Source organism: Halichoerus grypus, chromosome 2 (assembly GCF_964656455.1).
Source record: "Halichoerus grypus chromosome 2, mHalGry1.hap1.1, whole genome shotgun sequence".
NCBI classification, from domain to species: Eukaryota; Metazoa; Chordata; class Mammalia; order Carnivora; family Phocidae; genus Halichoerus; species Halichoerus grypus.
In genome coordinates, this window is record NC_135713.1 from 171,727,565 (window position 1) to 171,746,305 (window position 18,741).

Here is an 18,741-nt window from a genome sequence, read left to right on the forward strand (position 1 = left end):
AAGAAAAGGACTCAGCAGAGCAGAAGTTGGCAAATAATGAAGAGCAAGGACTCACCAGTGACATCACACTTTTAAGAAAGGGAGGGGGAGTAAGAGAATAGGAGAAGAAAGGACTGATGGGGAAAGGGTGTGTGGTTCCACATTGGAAACCCTGATCTTCACAAAATGCGAATGTTCTATATTCAGTCAACAAACATATGTTGAGCCTACAGTGTGTCAGGCCCTAAGAATATAAATATAAATAGACATGGTTCCTGCCCCAGGGACTTTACGGTATCAGTGGAGGAAGCAAAGACATCAACAAGTGCATGCAATGAAGTATAACAGATGCTTTTATCCACAGTAGCAGTCCAAGTAGACCGCAGAACAAGGAAATGATTGATTTCACCAGACTTCAAGGAGGAAGTTACTCAAGAACTGTGTAAATGTTCTCCAGGAAGACTGTGGGGGAAAACATACTCCATATGGAGGGAAAGCCTGAGGAAAATACCAGGGAGTGAAACATAACATGTTCTAGACTTATAAGTCACTCTGATACTTGGGACTATCAGATCCAGAGCTGAGGCTGGAGATGCCTAAAGACAGCATGGCCTAGATAGCAGTGTGGGCCATAATATGGAAAGAGGGAAGGATCAAGAAAAATGTTGTGTTGGGAATATTGGAACCCTAATGGGAGTTCAGGACATGTGTTTCCTGTCAGAGGAGCATTCAAACAGGAAGAATCAATGACAATTCTTCTTTTAAGGTCGGAGGGAAGGAAGAAAGAAGATAAAGGCGTGTTGAAGTAGAGAGTGGAGAACTGAGTGGCCCAGGAGGTCCACCCTTGACTTTTCCAGAAAAGTCAGAGACAAGAGCATCAGTTAAAACAAAAAAGTAGGGAGTAGGGGAGGGTCCATAGGTTGATGAAGGAAAAAAAGAACACAATTACTAATATCAGGGACTTAAGAGGGACTACTGAAAGAGGGACTGTTACTACATTTCCCACAGACGTTAGAAGGGTAATAACATTATAAACAACTTTAGACAAACTGGACATATTCCTTGAAAAATGTAAGTTAATAAAACTGACACAAGATTAGATGGAAAAATCTAAATAGCTTTTTATCTATTAAAGTTAATTTGTTATCAAAAACCTCCCCACAAGCAAAACTCCATAACTGGATGGTTTCACTATGAATTTGATCCAACATTTTAGAAAGAAATAATATTAATCCTATACAAACTCAGAAAATAGAGGAACGTGAACATTCCCAACTTGTTTCATGGTGCTAGATTAACCCTGATACTAAAACCTGACAAAAGCATTACAAAAAGAAAAAAAAAAAAGACAAACCAATATCCTTCATGAACATAGATCCTTAACAGATTATTAGCAAATAAAACCAGTAATACACAAAAATATACATCATGACCAAGTAGGTTTATCCTAGGAATGCAAGATTGTTTGAACACTCCAACTCATTAATGTGATTCACTACATTAACAGCATAAAGAAGAAAAACCGTGACTGTTTTTATAAAACCCAACACCTGTTCATCATTTTTTTTAAATCTGAGCAAATTAGGAAGAGAAGGAATTTCTTCAACCTGATAAAGTACATCTATGACAAAGCAAGTGTGTCCACTCTCACTACATTTACTTAATATTTCGTTGGAGGCTTTGGCCAAGGCAATAAGGCAAGATAAAGAAGTAAAAGGCACAGAGATCAGAAAGGAAGAACTAAAATTTTATGCACAGGTGATGTGATTTTTTTATGTAGAAAATCCCTACAAATAGCAACTAGAACAAATACATGAATTTAGCAAAGTCACAAGATAAAGGGCACCTGGGTGGCTCAGTAGGTTAAGTGGCTACTTTCGGCTCAGGTCATGATCCCAGGGTCCTGGATTCAAGCCCCACATTGGGCTCCATGCTTAATGGGGAGCCTGCTTCTCCCGCTCCCTCTGCCCCTCCCCCTGCTTGTGCTCTCTCTCTAACTCTCTCTCTCAAATAAATAAATAAAATCTAAAAAAAAAAAAACCACAAGGTAAAAGAGCAATACTTACAGATCAATTATATTCCCATATACTAGCAGCAAATCATTGGATAAAGACATTTTTAAAAATTTTCATTTACAGTAAGGCAAAAAAAACATTAAAAAATACTTAGGAATAGATTTAACAAAAGATGTACAAGAACTACACACTGAAAACTGCTTAAAAAATACTGAGATAAGTTAAGGAAGCCTTAAATAAATGTTTCTTCTGGGAAGACTCAATACTGTTTAAACATCAATTCTCTCCAATTTGATCTACAAGTGCAACACAATCCCAATCCCATTTTCTAGCAGGCTTTATTTGTAAAACTTGATAGACTTATTCTAAAATTTATATGGAAATGTGAAGGACCTAGAATATTGAAGGCAATCTTGATAAAGAGAAACAAAGTTAGAGGACTTAACACTACCTAACTTCAAGGCTTGCTATAAAGCTAGTAAACAATCTTCAAGACAGGATGGTAGTGTAAAGAGATATGTATAGTTCAATGGAACACAATAGAGAGTCCAGAAATAGACCCACATGTATATGGTCATTTGATTTTCAATGAGGAACCAAAACGATCCTATGGATAAAGCAGTCTTTTCAACAGGTGTGGCTGGCACAACTCTCTATTAATATGGAGAAACATGAACACTGATCCCTATCTCACAAAATACACAAAACTTAATTTGAGATGAATGATAGATTTCAATGTAAAAGCTAAAACTATATAACTTCTAGAATAAAACATAGGACAGTATCTTCATGACCTGCAGATGGGCAGAATTTTCTTCGGCAGGAGGCAAAAAATAATAATTACCAAGGAAAAAATCGTAATTTAGATTTTATAAAAATTAAAAATTTCTGCTCATCAAAAACCTAGTTAAGAAAATGATGGTGTGCAGTGGCGGCACACAGTGGCCTCCTCAGTAGTGAATGCAGCCTGTTGCTCCTAGGGGTTGTCCTAAGGGACCTTGGAGACCACACTTTCCAGTGAACATGCATGTCCGACCTCATGCTGTCCCCAGTCTAGGCTCCAGACTAGGTGCCTTTGGGAAGCTCCAGGGCATAGTGACCATGGTTCACCCATCCACACCAAGTTGCAGAACAAGGAGCATGTGATTGAAGCCCTTCACAGAGCCAAGTTCAAGTTCCCAGGTGGCCAGGTGACCCACATCTCCAAGAAGTGGGGGTTTTACCAAGTTTAATACGGATGAATTTGAAGACAGGGCAGCTGAAAAGCAGTTTATCCTGGATGGCTGTAGGGTCAAATACATCCCCAATTGTGACCCCCTTGGACAAATGGTGAGCCCTGCACTCCTGAGAGCTTCTGCGTCGCCCCCTCCTTACTCACACCCACCAATAAATCCCTACTTCCTATCCAAGAAAGAAAATGCATAACAAGTCACAGACTGGGAGGAAATATTTGCAAAACATGTCCATTAAAGGAATTATATCAAGTATAAATAAGGAATAAAAACACAAACAACCCGATAAAGAGAAGGGCAAAATATTTGAACAGACATTTCAAAATAAGATGGATGCACTAAATGTATGCCTACTCTATGACCCAGCATTTCCACTTCTAGGTATTTACCCAAAAGAAAAGAAAACATAATCCACAAAAATACTTTTACAAGAATATCCATGGAAGCTTCGTTCACAGTAGCCCCTAACTGGAAACAACACCACATAACAGGAAAAATGGATAAACAAATTATAACCACTACTCAATGATACAAAGGAACAGAGTATCAACACTTGCAGCAAAATGGATGAATCCCCAAAACATGATGTGTACATACTATTTGGTTCCATTTACATGAAATTCTAGAAAGATTTTTTTAAAAATGAAAACTGATTGCTTCTGCAAGATGAGAACAGTGATTGACTGGAAAGGGGCATGAACAGACTTCCTGTGTGATAGAAATGTTCCATATCTTGATAGGGATTTGGGTTACACATGTGTAAGCATTTGTCAAATCTTCTGGAAGAATATACTTATAATCTGTGTATTTTACCATATCACTGATATAAATTTAACACCCCCTGACACATTCACACACACAAAGAACCACTAGCAAATACTGAATTCTGCTTAATGATACACATGATGAAGTGTTTTGGAGTGACATATACTGATGGTCTGCATCTTTAAAATATACCAAAAATAAGATGTATTGAAGGGTAGCTATATGGATAGATATTTGAAGGCGATATAGCAAAATGTTCACATTTGTAGAATCTACATGCTGAGTACTCAATTGTGAGTACTCACACTTCTTTTCAGGTTTAAAATTTTATAATAAACCTTTGGGGGAAGGGGAGTCCAAAGAGGGAATGCGAAGCTGGTCAAGAATGGAAAAAACTAAGAATTGCCTTGGGGTGAGAGCAGGAAGGAGTGGTCAGGATTTCCTGGGTAAAATAGGGTTCAGCTAGGGTTCTACAGCCCTTGTGTGTCAGAAAGCCAGTCAGCATGAGTCCCAGCAGTTCTCTGTCAACAGTCCTGCCTAGCCAGCCTGATCACACCTATCCGATAGGACATCTGAAGGACAGCATGGTGCCATCACATTTTCCATCTCCCAATGAGAGTGTCCTCCCCATAAAACCGGAGGTTCCCAGGGCAGGGACTAGGTATCCCCTATCAGACTAAGTGCTTACTTTAAATAGGACCTAGGTCTTCCCCATCACACCAGGAGCTTCCTTAGGCTAGAAGTTGTCTTTTCCATCTGCTTGGGAACTCTCAGGACGGGGACTAACTCCACCATCAGAAGGCCTCCCTGGATGTAAATGCCATTTGATAGGGGCTTTTCAGAGGCCTGCCAATGGTTTCCTGTGTTTCCTCCATGATTTCCACTTGGACTGTGTAGGCTGAGTGCACTCAGCCGAAAGTGAGGGAGGAGTGATTGACAGTATCCAAGCAGGAATGCTCTAACTTCAATCATCCCAGAAGCCGACACTCACTTACATTTAGCCAGGGAAAAGCAACATTAATTCAGTGTAGTGATTGAGACTTTACACGCCCTAAAGTGAAGAAATTCTAACTTGAGGTTCCCCCAGCAACTGTAGCTGGGCAACGTCACCCCCAGGCATTGGCAGCAGGTCACAGCGCTCAACAGCTTATTGGGCAGGTGGGAGCACATCCGCCTTCACACACCTGGGCTCATAGGAACTGAGGGTGGGGTGTGCCCAGATATCCAGAGAAAGGGGGATGGTGCTAAGGCCCCCGGAAGAAGAACAGACAGCAAAAGAGAGAGAGGGAAGAGCTTCTCTTCTTTAGAGGACTCCATGAGACAACTGGTATATCTCCCCCATATCTCATTCTCTCTCCCCGCCCCTCTCTCTCTCCCCCACCCCTGCTGTCTCATGAATATACAGATGCACAGCTTAAAGTAGGATTCATGTTCTCAAGGGTAAGTTCCTTAGCAACTGATGACACATTTTCAAGGGGTTGCACGATTGGACACTAGACACCTGGCTGAGAAATGGAACAAACTTGGTTATTGTATGGGATACAAGATCTATTCATCTCCCATCCTTCAAGCCAGTTTCTCCCAGAGCCTCCCCCAACCTCTGACCCCTATAAGTTTGATTAACTTCCAGGTTTTCTCTGGGACTCACTTTCTAATGTGATAATACAGCTTGTTTTTATTATTCTGGGTGAGATGGAGAGAGGGCCATTAAGCTAGGCCATGAGAACTAACCTCCCATTTTCTGTCAGAGTTTTTGAAAGCATCATCCTGTGTTGCTTCCAGTGATAGGAAACTAAATAACCTAAGAGGTCTTTCACTACAAAACAACTAGCTCCTGCAAAAACAGACTTAAGTGCATTTCCAGGGTCAACATAAGTAAGAGAAATATGTGATAGTCCCATCTCTCCCCCCAAATTTACTGGAACTGGGGCAAGGAGTAATAAGCAGCAAGGCAACTCAAAAGACAGGTGTTGGAACAAGACAAGGATACTTACTTCCACCACTGCTATTTAACTACTAGAGCAATTAGACAAGAAAAATAAATAAAAAGCATCCATGTTGGAAAGAAGGAAGTAAAACTACCTCTGTTTATAGATAACATGATCCCCTATGTATAAAATCCCAAATAACTCACAAGAAAGCTAGCAATTCAGCAAAGTTGTAGGGTATAAGATCTGTTGTGTTTCTATATACCTGCAATATAGAAAAGGAAGTTAAGAGAACCAAATAATTCATAATTGCATCTAAGAGAATAAAATATTTAGGAATAAACTTAACCAAGGAGATGAAAGACTCATACGTTGAAAACCACAAAAATGGCCGAAAGAAATTAAAGAAGGCCTAACTAAATGGAAACTTAAGGGAGCAAAATTTACCACCCCAAAATGTATCTCTTTGGCCTGTGAATTATTTTACGCTGATTACTTTTAAGAAATAGAAGACTCAAGAAGTTTTTCGTTATTGCCTCCCCTCTAACTGCCTAAAAGAAATTTAGATAGAGGACCTGTTCCAGGAAGAGAGCTATCAGCATAGATTACTACAGTATAATATGAACTACGTGTGGTAGACAGGAAGGAACCCTACAAAGTCATGTTAAAATTGCTCTGTGTCTCATTGTTTCTGTACAACCCAGCAAATACTTGTTTACCAAATATTTACTCCTTTTCATCCTCCTGTGAATTGTCTTCCTTCTCTTTGAAGTCCCAGACCCATACCCCCTTCTCCTTAGCTCTAGATGGCATATAAGCCCCAATTGCCTGACTGCCTGGAGGCCTCATATTCTTACGGAGCTCCTGTAGGTGCATGACAAAACTTGATTTTCTCCTGTAATGTATTCATGTCAATTTAATTCTTAGACCAGCCAAAAGACCTTCAAAGGGTAGAGGAAAATTCTCCCTCCCTAACAAAACACATCCCATGTTCATAGGTAGGAAGACCATATTATTAAGATGTCTATACTAACCGAAGTGATCCACAGATTCAAGGCAATCCTTATCAAAATTCCAACAGCCTTTTTTTTCTGAAATGGAGAAGCCAATCGTCAAATTCATGTGGAGTTGTAAGGGGACCCTGAACAGCCAAAACAATCTTGATAGATAATAACAAAGTCAGTGGACTCACATTTCCCCAGTATCAAAACTTACTACAAAGCCATAGTAAACAAGAGTATGGTACTGGCATCAGAAGGCATTATCGAAACATTGAAAAGACAACCCACAGAATGAGAGAAATTACTTGCAAATCATTTGACCTCAGATATTGGAATTATCCCACTAGGGTGTAAGCTGCATGAAAGCAGGTATGTTTTGTTTACTGTTGAATGCCCAACTTCTACAACAGAAACTGGCACATAGTAGACACTAAATAAATACTTGATGGATAGTCAGATATAAAAATAAAATGAATATGTATAAATGTTTAAAGGAAACTTGCATATTAAGGTCTTTTAAGACACTTGCTGAAGGTCACACAGCTAAAAAGTGGCAGAATCCAGCACTCAGTCCAGGAGGGTCTGGCACCAAAACTGGGTCCTTAACCTCTATGTTATTATACTGCTTCCCCGGTAACCCAAGGTTAGACCAAGGTTTGGTTTTTGAGGGTAGACAGCTGAGTGGAAGTTTTCAGGCCACGTCCAACTTGAGTTGTTTCTTAGTTAGGACTCCATCTGGACTCCCTCTCAACACCTACCTGCCTTTCGAAGAAAACATTTCCCAGGAAATGGGCACCCCATGTCTTTCCATACATGTGAATAGAGTGGGAGGAAGGGAGAGTTGTTGAGGGTTTTTTCTTTATTCCTTTCTTCTCTCCTTTTTTTTGGGAAACTGTCCGGGGGATGTGGTGCTGCTGCTCGTGGGGGCAACTGCTACAATCAGAGCTGTTTCAAAGCAAAGAACTAATTTACTGCATGAATGACTTTAGCTCAAAAGAAGAAATAAGGACGATCAGGAGTCCTAAGGGAGCAGAATAATAGGGTAATTTACACGGGGAGATGAGGGAGATGGGAGAAACATGCAGGGTAATTCTTCTGTATAATCTTTATTTTATATTTTTGCCCTTTTTCCCTTTGCCTCTCTGGGGACAAAGCCTCAGCTCAGAGATGCTTCCTGGCCATCCCCAGGGTTGATATCTGAAAAAAAAAAATGAAAGGGCACGGGAGAGGAGGCTTCTCAGACTGAGGAAGAGAAGGTCGAGAGGTGGTTTCATGGCTGTTCTCTAAAGTCAGCTTCTACTGGGAGGACGGTCTGTGGGTGGCTCCCATTAAGCCTTGTGGTTGGTGAGGGATTACAAAGGAGAGCTTCAGATGTCTGAGTGCTCTGTACAGAGGAGCTGCCCCAAGCTAAGGGCTCGCTATTGTCCCTATTATAGACTGAATATCTGTGTCCCCCTCTAAATTCATATGTTGAAATCCTAACCTACAGTGTAATGGTATTAGGTGGAGGCCTTTGGGATGTGATTAAGTCATGAGGGTAGAACCCTCATGAAGGAGATTAGTGTTCTTATAAAGGAGATGCTAGAGATCTCTTTTACCCTCTTTCCACTATGTGAGGACATAAGAAGTAGGTAGTCTGCAACCCAGAATGGGGCTCTTACCAGAACCCAACCATGCTGGAACTCTGATCTCAGACATCCAGCCTCCAAAATTGTGAGAAATAAGTTTCTGTTGTTTATAAGTCATCCTGATCTATGGTAATTTATTATAGCACCCCAAATTGACTGAGACCACCCCAGATTCTTATTTTCCCAGCATAGAGAAGATAAGGGCTGGAAGGACTCTTGGATAGCATTTAGTCCAAGACGCACATAATCCACATCAAGGAGATCACCGAGGCTTGGGTTCCAGGGCTTACTTCAGGGCATACTAGTTAACCTTGGGCCTTCTCATGTGTAAAGTCAAGATTGTCATCTTCACTGATATCTGTGAGGATCAAATGAGATGGTGCCTGACAAAGCACTTTGTAAACTGCAAAGTACCATATGAATGTGAGGTATTGTTGTTATTTATCAAGGAAGGAAACTCAGTACCAGAGGGGTTAAGTGACTCATCCAAAGTCACATTGCAAGTAAATGCAGAACAAGGGCTTGAACATACGTCACCCTCCAGAGACAGGGTGGTGTAGTGGTTAACAGTATAGACTTTGGAGCAGGCTGCCTGGTCTGCCATTTGCCACTTTGAGTAAATTAGTTAACATTCCTGTGCTTCAATTTTTCCATTTGTCAAGTGGGGATAATAATAGTACTGACCTCATAGAGTGAGTTGTGTGACTATATGAGTTAATATATGTGAAGAATTTAGAACAATGCCTGCAAATGGCTTTTAGTAAGTGCCAGCTATCACTATCATTCAGGAAATCTAGGCTAAACCCAGGAGATTTCAAATCATGTGGGGATCTCCCTTGTGGAACCTTTCAAATACCAAGAATGAAGAAGTGAGAGTCATGTTCAGCAATGGGTATTCAGGTTAGGCTGAGGTAGAGCTTCAAGTCTAGTAGAAGCAAAAGGTCCTTCCTTGGAGTCAGGAGACCTGAGTTCTTGTCCCAGCTTGCCGCCTAAGGCAATCTCTCTGAGGCCCAAGCATCTTGTCTATAAAATGAAACTGACAATTCTTTCCCACCTTGTCCATACTATAGGGCTTTGCTTACACCCAAGTGGAAAGTCTCATAAACTATAAAGTTCTGTGGACTTATTAGATTATTCCTGGCAGTATAGATCGCTGAAATAATTTTTGCAGGAGAGAGGAGGGAAGGGTATGACTTTTCCTGCCTCTGAAAAATGCAAACAAGAGCCAGCTCACAGAATATTGGGTTGCCATCCTTTCTGACAGTGGAAGGGTATTCAGGGTCTTCTGTAGCATAAGCCTGGTCAGGGTCCTCCCCAGAGTAGACACAAGGGAGGTAGAACAGGGTAAGTCAGCTACCTACTCCACACCAGCCTCCACATCCTACAACAGTCATACATATGAAACCAAGCTAATTATATATCTCTACATCTTTCAAAGTCCCATATCACACACCTCCCCTCCTTCAGAAAGACTGCCTGGAGTCCTCCAGCAAGAGATCCTCACCTCTTCCCCCAGGATAGTTCTGCTGCTTACATAAACGTCTAAATCTCAATTAACTAGAGTAATGGAACACAGGGGCATGGAAGGAAGCCACAAATAGAGCTGAGTCACAAATAAAGCAAAACTGTAGTCAATCCTCCATCACATGTTATCATGTGGGTAGGTGGACACTGGACCCAGAGGTGCTCACTTCTCAGAAGGGAGTTGGAAATTGGGCAGGGGGTAATGAATGTAACTACAGAAAGGAGTTAACCTTGGGATCAGAAAGCTTGGAGTAGGGATGGAGAAGATGAGGTGGGCTGTTCCAGTTGGGGCATAGCTAGGGGCTTAGATATGACCCTCTAACATGGAATCACAGACATTCTCCCTTCACAAAAGAGGTCTAATGCACTAATCACCTCTTCTAGGTCCCTTTGTGGGAGTTAAGTTTCTAAAGTATTTTAGCCACAGGTAATGCATTAGTTAGCCTCCAGATAATGACATGGCAATGGTCTTATTGTTATACATCCCCTATTACATTGTCATTTGTTACCTTTACAACTCCCCCACCCATCAGATTGGGAATGCTTTGAGGGAAGGGATTGTGTCTAACTCGCTTTACACCCCTGTGTCCAGAGGCTGGCATACCATAGGTGTTCACTGAATTTTGTTAAATGAATGTTTGTTGAATTTAGAGATTAGAATGTGTCACTAGTTGTCAGAGACATTTCTGGGTAACTGTAAACTGTACCTCTTAGCCTTTTCTAGAACTTAGGGAGAAAAAAAAAACCTACTCTACAAATCCACCTTTGCCTTGTGGCCCACCCTGACAGATCAGGGGAGGCCATAGAAACTCTTAGCAGATGGGAAGAGAGGAGCCTAACCTCAAAAATCAGCCCTAGAATAAAGAACATGTGGTATATATATACAATGGAATATTATGCAGCCATCAAAAGGAATGAGATCTTGCCATTTGCAACGACATGGATGGAACTGGAGGGTATTATGCTGAGCGAAATAAGTCAAACAGAGAAAGACATGTATCATATGACCTCACTGATATGAGGAATTCTTAATCTCAGGAAACAAACTGAGGGTTGCTGGAGTGGGGGGTGGGGTGGGAGGGATGGGGTGACTGGGTGATGGACACTGGGGAGGGTATGTGTTCTGGTAAGCGCTGTGAATTGTGCAAGACTGTTGAATCTCAGATCTGTACCTCTGAAACAAATAATGCAATATATGTTAAGAAAGAAAAAAAGAAGAAGAATGTAGCAGGAGGGGAAGAATGAAGGGGGGGAAATCGGAGGGGGAGAAGAACCATGAGAGACGATGGACTCTGAAAAACAAACTGAGGGTTCTGGGGGGGGGTGGGAGGATGGGTTAGCCTGGTGATGGGTATTGAGGAGGGCACGTTCTGCATGGAGCACTGGGTGTTATGCACAAACAATGAATCATGGAACACTATATCTAAAACTAATGATGTAATGCATGGGGATTAACATAACAATAAAAAAATTAAAAAAAAAATCAGCCCTAGAGTGCGTTCTGAATGCTGAGAGTGGCCATGACTCACTGAATAAAAATTGGGTTGGTGGGGGGAGAAAAACCCAAGGAATACTTCAAAACATTCTGTTTCCATGTGGCAAGCTGGAACCTGGGCAATTGGAAGAGCCTAGGCTGGCATTGTCCTTGGAGTTAGCAGAGAGAGGTACTCTACTGATGAGGCAGGAGCCAGGAAAAACAGAAGGACTAGGAGGAAAAATAACCTGCCACTAAAAAACTCCAGTCTTATGGAAAAGCAGTATCACATTTGATGATAGCTCACAAAACACAACAGGACTTTCATTATTCATTGTGTTTCAAGACAAAAGATCTTTCTGCTTCTGCTCTATGCTGAACCACTTCTAAATTACCTAGATATGGAAACCAGTTTGAGAGCTCCACGTATAGCCTCTGTTGGCAACTTGCACCCACCCTTAAGGAGGACCTAGAACTTTAGCCAAGACCCCAACAGCTGTTCCAAGTACATCATAAAGTCTTAGCAAGTGAAGCCAGTTTTGCTGAAGATTTCATCAGAAGATGTTCAAACAGCCCGCTCTGCTCCACAAGGGTCGTTTGGCGGCTCCCTAGAATAGTAAATCTGCAAGTGGGGAGGCGTCCTGCTGGGACCAACTCTACTCACCCAATAGCTCCTGCTGAAGCCATTCTTTCCCCACTTCTCACCTCAACCCTTGTTACATTGCATACCACAGAGCAAAACTTAATAAAAATGCTGATTAGAAAAACAACAACAACAAGCAAACAACATCCTGCTTCCTATGTCCCAAAGTGAGCATTACCAATCTGACCTGAACACTGGGTTCGTGCTTCTTGGAGGATGGCCACAGTTTTATATACACTGACCTACCCCATCCCAGACCTCTGTCCATTCACCAGTAAGCAGCCACAAGAACTCCATAAAGGGCCAGTTACTGCCACAAACAGAAGCACAGGAGTTGTTCTCTGTTACCTGTACATAAGTGTTCCTACTTAATATGTAAAATCACCTATTTGATTATCGAATGGGCTCTATATTTATGGTTGTAGCTGTTGCATTGCTATAGCCTGTGGTTTTATGGCCCTAATTTTATAATAAACTGTAGTTTTAATTTTTCTCCTTCTTCCCTGTAGCCAGAGTCTCCTGGATGTGGGGGGAAGGGAGAGGGTTCCTGTCCAATCGCTCTAGGCCACCTGTCACAGCAAAACTCCTCACTAGAGCCAAACCAACCCACCTGCTCCTTCATCAAAGAAGAAGGTCACCTACCCTGCGGGTAGGAGGCCTGAGCAGCCCAGATGCCCTCCGTGTCGGAGGCCTGAGCTTTGAAAAGTAGCAAGTTCCTCCTGTAAGTGTGCCAGGACAGTGCCAGCTTTTCGCAGCCCCCAGGAGATGCCCAAGCTAGGGAAGAGGGAAGGCAGGGGTCAGGGGAAGGAGGCCAGCCAGTTGGAGGACCTGACCTTAGCCACAGGCACAGCATCATTAAAAAGAGAGAAAGGAGGAGGGCCGGTAACAAGCTTCTGTCTCTGTCCGTGGTGCTGACTCATGCTTATAAACTTGTTCCTGATTGGTGCCTCCTAAACCCAGGATGCTGGAGATTCTCATCCAGCTTCTTTTGCTTTTATTTCCTTTTCTTGATGACATTTTAGCAATTTTTTACACTGATGCAGAATACACAGAATCATGACTTGTGTTTCACAACTGATGCAATTGGTTTCGAATAATGTTGACAAGTCCATCACACTTCCAACATTTACAAGAAAGTGTTTTCCTTTGGGCATTTGAGGGGGTTCTTCCCCCTTAACACACTGTTGCTACTCACATATTCCCTACACACAATGTAGAGGTGAGAAGTGGGGAAAGAATGGCTTCAGCAGGAGTTATTGGGTGAGTGGAGTTGGTCCCAGCAGGACGCCTCCCCACCTGCAGATTTACTATTCTAGGGAGCCGCCAAACGACCCTTGTGGAGCAGAGCGGGCTGTTTGAACATTTCCAATCTTGCAAAGCCACTTAGTGTGACAAAAACTCTCTCAAGAGGCATATTTGAGATCTGGAGGGCAAGGATAAAGAGGGAGAAGCCCCACCCAGCTTCACTCTCCAGAAAAAGGAGAAGGATGGACTCACTCTGAGAAGAAATCTGGTATTTTGCCTGCCGCAACCAAGACAGAGGTGCAGGTGGAAAGAGATGGGAAATCTGAAAGGACTCACTAAGAGATTCTTGTAGGCCCGTTCTGTTCTTACCCCTGTCCTGCCATTCATTTTGGAGTGGAAGAAGTATGGATTCTGTATTGGAAACTAAGATCTACTACTTGCTAACTGGTCAGTTTGGACCAAATATTTCATTTCTCTGGACTTCTGCTTTCACATTGGTGAAACTAGTCTGATAATAACAATCCCTCCTCACAGGATTCTCCTGAGGACTGAGTGAATGACAGGTTCTCTTCTGTCCTCCCTTCTGTGCCTCACTCATCTCAGATATACAAGCCTTTGAACACCACCTCAGAAATCCAAGAAGGCAAAGGCCCCTTGAACTTCAGATTATCTCAGTTATGACTGTAATTGGGCCAGATGGGTGATTCTCATTGGCCCCATGGTCTTCAGAACCACAAACAGATCCTGCCTCCTCCAGGAAGCTGGTTGAGAAGACTCACAAGAGGAAAAGCAAAACAAAAACAAGAATGTCAGGAACTAGGAAAAATCTGAGGGATTTTCTAAATTCAGTCAACCAGAGTGAGGCTCAGAATGGGGAAAGGAGCCTTCTGAAGTCATACAGTGACCAAGTGTGCTCTTTTGACTTCCAGACCTTTTTTTCATAACTCAACAAAGAGTACAAAGTCTAACAACTTCAACTTGGTAGAAGGAGGCATGATATTTATATGTGTGCTTCCGATTTGAGATTTTCTGCCCCAGATGATGAGGAACAGGACAAGAGAATCCTTTTCTTGAGGTTTCCTTGTTACAGTCTCTGTCAAACAAAATTAGAAAGGAGGAGTTCCTGTCCTGGGCATGTGATTGCATGTGTGCATGCACACGCGCGCGCACACACACACACACACACCCTTCAACTTTATCCTTGGGCTCCCTGAGGGTGACTTACCTCTCTCCCTCTTCCCTCCAGCATCAAGTTGAATGCTCTTCTTCAGTTATTTCATCTTTTTGCATTTGAACTTTATATTGTCCGCCTCCAGTCCCCTTAACTCCTTCAGACCAGCCCCCCACTAGACAAGGATACTATCTTCCTCACCAGCCCAAGAATGTCCTAAGGGAGGCAGCCATGATACCTTGTTGGGTTAGGCACTCCTCCCCATTGGGAGCTCTCTCTCCCTCACTGGATTCACATTCCCACAGGACAAGGACTGGTCTCCCCCAGGAGGCAGAGCCCTGTCTCTTTCTCTCACTCCTCAATACTTACGATGATAGTGTGAGCTCAGAGGAAGGGGGGTAATTACAAGAAAATTATACTTGGGCCAGGAGTCCCTTCAGGAGCCAGACACCTTCCTAAAAGTGTGAAGGAAGTGCAACACCCAGGAGTCTGAAATCTCTCTTTCTACATTTTTACAGGTTCACATCTTTAACTCCCATCCCCCTCATCCCAGCCCCAGAAACATCTCCATTATTCGGTGTATCCAAAGGCAGGAAAGCATCTTGGGAACTTTGGTGCTAAGCTGCTAATTGGGGTCTGTGGCTTGGAGACAAGGGTTCTTGTGTCACAGAGAAAGTGTTCATGTGTCCTTGCCTACTGGCTCCCTGAGATGGGGCTATCTCTTTACTCCCTTCCTGGGGGCAGGGATATGTTTGCAGAGCCAGAACCAGTAGACAAAGTACTCTGTATCTGAAGGTGGTAATGATGAAGTCCTGAAAGCCAAAAAGACTTCGTTCTAATTCACTCATCACAAAGGTCAGCCCTGATGCCCTGATGCCCCTCCAAGCCATTCGTGGTTATCAACTCTGGGTTGGGGAGCCCCAAAACTCACCTCTTAAGCACAGAAAGTGCTAAAAGAGACTTTAGAAATCATTTAGTCTATCTTCTCATTTTACAGATTGGTGAATATGGGCTCAGAGAGATTTGTATAGTAATGTAACATTCCTTCCATGTCTGAAACTCAGAACTCCCACCTCCTGAGCAGGGGAGAGGCATCATGGGAGAGTGGAAAAGGCTCTGGAGTCATATAGGGCTGGTGTTCGAATCCTTACCCTGCCACCTGAGAAGCTCTGTGTTCTTGGGCAAATCGCTTAACCTCTCTGAGTCTGTTTCAGTATTTAAAAGGGGCTGATGATGGGTATTGTGGGAATTTAATGAGATAGCATGTGTAGAAGAGCTTCATATGCAACAGATGATCAAAAAAGTGAATTCTCTCTCCCCAGTCTGGACTTCCTCTTCACCTGCAGTCCACCCCCGGCTCCTTCTCAACCCCATCAGCAAATTTGCTCTCCCTGGAGGGCCTCCACCCTTACTTTTCCTGCCACTACCTAAGTGCCCCTACTTCCCGCCCCACCAGAGTAAGCTGGGGAAGGAGGGATTGATGAGCAGGACTTCGAGGTCTCTGCCCCACTTCTGAGCTCTCTGCCCCACTGCTTGTTTTTGTTTTTTTGGGGGGGGGTTGTCTTTCCACCCATCTCTGAGAGGTAGCAGAAGTCCTTATACAACCAAGTGGAGGAACAGAGCAAAGGTGGGAGGAAACTGGCAGGGTCAGTGAGCTGGCCTCTTTGTTCCTGGAAAATGAGTGCAATTTCCCTTCCTTTCTGCAGGAAGCTGGGTCCAGTGAGCCAGCAGCGGCAAGGTGTTGCCTTGGTGAGTAATGGCCCAGCAATGGCTCTGCCCTTCGCTTGTACCTTGTGCCCCAAAGATGAACTTAGGGCCAATGAGCCAGGGGGAGTGACAGCCTCAACTCAGCCATACCACCCCTTGCACCAGCCCCTCAACACTGCATTATTGTTCTTCTCCAGGGAGTCCTCCAGACCTGGTCTCAGGAGAAGCTGCCAGAACTCATTTGATTCTCAGCACCAGAGGGAGATGGAGGCCCAAAGAGGGGAAGGGGCTCATCTGAAGGCACATAGCTGCTCAGAACCCTACCACCTGCCAACCACAGAGGCTGTGGGACATTCTGACCCTCCCAGGGCTCTGCCACTAGCCTACAAAGGAAAGAACTAAAACCAGAGGGACCTAGGAAAATTACCCAGCCTCAGTGTTTCCCTCTGGGAAAGGCGGTAATGATAGTCTCTCTGGGGTGGTTAAAGAATTAAACGGGTCAGCCTGGAACATGTAGGTAGGTGCTTAATATGCACAGAGCCTGTGCACTTCTCCACTCTCTGTTTCCTCCCCAAACATGGCTGGGGGGAACGAGAATATCGAAGAATATCCAGGGTGACGCTCACAGCCAGTGTGTCCTCCTGCCCTGTGCTGAATGGCTTCCAGAGGGAACTGAAGCCCAGAAATGGAAAATCGTGTCCCCAGAGGAGTCTAGAGGGTCCCTCAGGCCCTCAGTTCCCACAACAAGATAAGAGAAGCTCCTGCTGAATCATGTCCCAGCCCTGAGCCTGAGCATATTAGATCCGGACAGAGAAGGGTAGGATGTGCTAAATCTCTGCATCCGCCACTGTCCATGACCACCACCAGGCCGTGGAGGGGCCACTGAGCTCTGTGCCCGCACCATGGCCAGTGTGGGCCTGGGTGAAATGATGCCCATTTGCAGAGTCAGAGAAGGACTTGATCAGGAAGAGCACAGAGGAGTCCCCTGAGGGATGCAGAGGGAGCCTTTTAAAGAGCCTGTCCCCGACCACATTCACAGACAGACACGCCTGCTTGGAGGCAGGTCATGCATCCTGTCCTGCGTGCTGATCGGCACTGCTGCAGGGCAGGTGTGAGCAGACACGCCTCCTGACCCATGGCCACTGCTTCCCAGCATCTGCCTCGTGTCTCATCGGAGTCTTGTCCTACCCAGGGACAGACGGTCAGAGTCCCAGGTCTCATCTTTGAGCCTCTTGGCAGACGGCAAACCTAAAAAGGCTCAGAGAAGGAAGGTGACCTACCAAAGTCACCCAAACTGAAAGTTGCAGATGTCCAACTCAAAGTCATATCTCTTGAGTCCAAACTCAGTGCTGTCTCCGTTGAAGTGTAACACACACACAAAGATACACATGTGTGCCCTCGCACCTTCTCCCCAGCACATGGGTGTGGCCAACATCAAGGGCTTACCACCAACAGGCCCCGTTCGAAGGGTTTATTAAGTCAAGTTGAACCATTTCAACCCCTATAGGAGGTAGGTACTCATTAGCCTCATTTTTCAGGCAAAGAAACTGAGGCATAGAGAAGTTAAGTAACCACTCAAGGATACATAATTAGAGCTTAAATGTGCGTCTGGACTAGTCTGGCTTCTGAACCCTCTCTGCTATCTCTGATACACAGTCTCTTTGCACACACATGCATGCACACAACACACACTAGGAAGAGGGAAGCTGATCTGGGCCCTAGAGTGGACCCCTCTCCGCACAATCCCCTCCCCTGCATGGAAAAAGCCCCCACCATTCCCCTCCCTTGCCCCACACCCATCTCCCCAAGGCCCCAGCTCCTTGGCCGGGCTCCTCGGTTACATTGCAAAGATGTCCTGGCAGTCAGGAGGCAAGAACAGAAGGAAATATATGTAGCATCTTATTAGTAAAGGACATCTGAGCCTCTAATTAAAATTTGCCTAATGACCCAACTTCTTCGTCATTTTTGCTCTCACAGACATTAATTTAAGGTGACAGGTACTTAGGCGAAGGGAAAATTAATTTTTCCTTTAAAAAATTAAAGGGGAAAAGAGTGGCCTGCTCTCTTATTTATTGATTTTTTTTTTTTTAATGTTCATTTATTTTTCAAGCCCCCTCTCATTCTTTCCCAGTAAAACCTGACATTGGAGAACAATTCAATGAAGGGAAGGGGATCGCTGGGGGGAAGCGTCATGGGGGTGGGTGGCCTGCTGGTGCACACCTGCCCTGGAGAGGGCAGGCTCGCTAATGCCCCGGGGCAGGGCTCTTGGGGTTCCCTCTGCCCAGGACCCCCTATCGCTTACTGAGAAGCTGGCTCTTGGTGCTGGGATTCCGGGAGAACCTGTTTTCATCCAGGCTGTTTGACTTGGCTGAGCCGATGGTATTTGTTTCTTTACAGAACAGATGGTGGGCCCCTCTCCCTTGACACCA

The 18,741-nt window shown here is 44.0% G+C and overlaps 1 long non-coding RNA gene and 1 pseudogene across 1 annotated transcript in view; one reads left to right on the forward strand and one right to left on the reverse strand.

Annotated features, from left to right (window-relative positions):
- LOC144381009 (uncharacterized) overlaps nucleotides 1–18,741 on the reverse strand; it is a 77,578-nt gene that overhangs the window by 15,723 nt on the left and 43,114 nt on the right. The window lies entirely within an intron of this gene.
- Nucleotides 2,883–3,004, forward strand: LOC118532280 (small nucleolar RNA SNORA70; annotated as a pseudogene).